Here is a 3,839-nt window from a genome sequence, read left to right as displayed (position 1 = left end):
ATTGTATCCTTTTTTTCCCCTGGGTATTGTAAACTTATGTATGATCCCCACATACGTCCTCAGCCAGCCTTTTAAACGCACCATTGTTCAAATCCAGCTCTGGGTCTGAAAGAAGTTTTACTGTTAGGAAGACTCATAAAAGGAAGATGTTATAAAAGACCAATTTCCCCCAAAGGCGGAACAATTATTGGGGTAATTTACCGAAGAAGTGCAGCCCGTGAGACCACACCGGTGACAGCGCCAGCAAATAGAGTCTCTTTCCTCTTCTGGATTTAGGGAAATGAGCATGAAGGGAAGGGTATTAACTCTCTCGGGGTAAGATGCCGCATTGTCTTTGAGAGCAGGAACTTCTAGGACATTGAGAGGGGCTGGTGGTGACAGAAGGCTCCAAGGAGGGATGGAAGAGGGGCCCACTTGCTGGCTGCTTGCCATGTTCAGAGAACGAGGAAAAGGAGCAAATAATTTCAAAAATATATAGAATAAAACTAGCAGATAACAACTGATTTGAGACCTCCCATTTAGGGAACTGCTTCTTTAATTCAGAGACTCGCTATTACAAAGAAAACAATCTCTCGCATTTGCAGAATGGGCTTTGTACAGTACCTCAGACCAGGGCCTAGAGGAGCACAGAGTTACCCTGACTCCTTGCATCTCCCACAGGGAGGAAACGGACCAAGCAGAGGTTCACAGCCTACGAAGATCTGCCTGTGCCCTGCTAGCAAAGGGTGTAAGAAAATCGCATTAGTCTATGTGGTCCTGACTAGCTAATCACTAAAGGCACAAACAGAAAATCCAGGCTATCGACACTCTCCTAGGAGTGCCAACATACCTCACAGTCCAGAAAATCCTGCATGATTTCCCTTTTCCATTTACACTTCAGAGACACAGGAGGAAGCCAAGCAAATTGGACAGTAGCTTCTTTTTCTGTTTTGCTATTCGTGTCTGTTGGAGCCCTTCCATGCGCTCACGGGATCTGGGTCACTGACTGTAAGATCACTGCCCTTCCAGAAAGCGGGTTTCAGTGCTGCAGCCTCACCCCTGCCTCCACGTGACCCTAAGAGGAGGCCTGAAGGGGCTGAGAGGCCAGACGCAGCAGGACCCCTAACGAACTGGGAAATACATTTTCCCTAAGCAGGCCTCACCTGCACTTCAGGCTGAGATTTTGTTTTCTAGGACTAAATAGCCACCTCCTTCCTGGGGGAGCCTTTCCTCTCAACTCTCTCCATGCTCTTCGCTTGTCTGCCTTGGCACTTAGCTCTTGCGTTGAAAATAACTGTATAATAAAAATAACTTGATGTATTTCTCTCTCCCCACCTGCACCGTGCAGCCTTTGAGCAGGGAGCACCCCATTCAGCTTAAGGCCAGTACTGGTGGGTGCTAGTTGACATCCATCTCCCCACCTAGCCTGCAGGGGTACCAGGAGAGGTTAGCAGTCAGGGCTCCACACCCAGCTCGGCTCCCATCCCGGTGACCTTTAGCAAGCCATGCCTGTGCAAGATCTCATGATTGCATAACACAGGGATCATAAAATGTGCCTCATGGATAGCTCCAAATAATGAAAACTAAGGTGTCTCTCTTTATAAATTGCCCACAGCTCTTCAGACAACAGGGGTGTTGAGTTCCGTAAATGAAAGAACAGTATGTCAGCCAGCCCAGCAGATTCTCACATGTGTGCTAGGACTTGACAATATTGCCCATGTTTGCTCCAAGTTAGCAAGTTTTTCATTTTTAGACGTTCTAGATTTACAGAAAAATGCAAAGATGGTCCAGAGAGTCCCCAAACACTCTTCACGCAGTTTTCCATATTATTAACACCTTACGTTAGCAGGGTATATTGGCTATAATTACTTAACCAATACTAATGCATTCTTCTTCTTATTAATTCTATTCAGATTTTCCTTAGGTTTTGCTTGGTGTTCTTTTTTTGTCTCAGGATCCCATTCAAGATACCACATTACATTTAGTTTTCATGTCTTCTCTTGACTGTAACAGTTTTTCAGACTTTTCTTCATAACCTGGACAGTTCTGAGTACTGGTCAGGTATTTTGTAGAATCCATTCAGTTGGGATTTGTCTGATGTTTTTCTCATTATTAGACTGGGGTTATGGGTTTTGGGGGGCTTCCCTGGTGGCTCAGTGGTTAAGAGTCTGCCTGCCAGTACAGGAGACATGAGTTCGATCCTCAAGTTGGGAGGATCCTTTGGAGAAGGAAATGGCAACCCACTCCAGTATTCTTGCCTGGAGAATCCCCATGGACAGAGGAGCCTGGTGGAGTACAGTCTGTGGGGTCGCAAAAGAGTCAGACACGACTCAGCAGCTAAACAACAACAGTAGGTTTTGGGAGGAAGATCACAGAAGTAAAATACATTTTTATAGCTTTCTGCTTTTTAAAAGTTCTTTCACTTCCTCTCTCCCCCTGCCTCTGCCAAAACGCTGTTAATACATTGATGATGCCAGTTAGTATCAAGGAAATGGGCCCTATTCCTGCACGTGTTACAAGACATCATTCTCCTCAATTGGACACTGCACACTAGCAGGAATGGACTCTTTAGAAAAAATGTCCACGGAGAAGTGGCCTTGGAGCCACAGACCAGAAGTTCCTGTGGGCTTTTGATAGTGAACTCAGATAAAGAACCAACCGAAGACAAGCCCCCAGCACAAAAAACAGTACAGTCCTGGTATTTGATCTTGCCTGAGAGATTTTATCATCCTTTGTGAGTAAAGAAAGAGTGGAATAACAAGTCATAAAAATACAACTACAATTAAAGGCACTAGGTCAAATAGTCACACCTCCGCCCACCTGGGGCTTGAAGAGTTGAGGCAGAAGTGGAGAGTTCATGACTAAGATACTGTGTGCAGGCTAAGAGTGTGGGCTCTCTCCTCACTCTGCTGCTGCTTCTCCCAGGGAGGCTGGGCAAGTCATCCCACTGTTTGTGGCTTAGGGTAACCTTCTCTGGACATAGCGGATATGGTAATAACTGCCTTGTAGAGTTTTGTCGGGATCAAATGGGATGATATGAGTTAGCACTTACAATGGTGCTGACTCAGAGTGAATGCCTCAGTACCTATCAACTGTCTTCATTTTTATATGAAAATTGGAGTGAAGCTAATCTGAGAGGCACTCTAAAGTTAAAACCCTAAGGCTCAGAAGCCTAAATAAGCCAGATGGAAAAAAAGTCAGATTTCTGAAAAAGATTTCAGAAATCACTTAAAAAAAAAAAAAAAAAGCCTGTTACAACCCACATGCACCTGCTGGCAGGTGGAGAAGGCAGACAGTTTCTCCAGCATGGCTGAGTTACACGCCCACATGTCTTCTCCCACACAATTGAAACTTGGAATCCTGTTCAGAGGGCAATTAACCAGGGTTAAGTACACTGCACAGTCTAAAGCCATGGAATGGAACCAGCCAGCTGGCCCTCACTGGAACGGCGAACTTGGGCTCCAGCCACTGAGCCCGTCAGCTAGTGACTTGCCAACACAAACGAGCCTCAGCATTCACCTTCATCTCAGCACTCTGGAAAGGCCTAGAGGAACTTGGTTATCTGAAGGTGTTTGCGAATCTCTGAAGTGATTTTAATTGAGAAGCATGCATTATTGTATTATCAGGGTTCTGTTAGGCCCTTTGCCCAGGTCTCTGACTCTGAAGGATGCAGCAAGAAACAAATTCCGCGAATTTGCCTCTTCACACACACTCTCCTTTCACATTTAAACTCCAAGTATGGTATTATGGATGGTACAAGTGCAGAATAGTGACAGACAGGATTCATTGAGCATTCAGTCTGCTCTGCTTACAATTATAATCACTGTACGTGTATTAGTTCATTTAATCCTTATAACAAT

Source organism: Bos javanicus, chromosome 10 (genome assembly GCF_032452875.1).
Source record: "Bos javanicus breed banteng chromosome 10, ARS-OSU_banteng_1.0, whole genome shotgun sequence".
Lineage (NCBI taxonomy): Eukaryota > Metazoa > Chordata > Mammalia > Artiodactyla > Bovidae > Bos > Bos javanicus.
The sequence above is the reverse complement of the archived record's forward strand: the minus strand, read 5'-3'. Positions refer to the sequence as shown.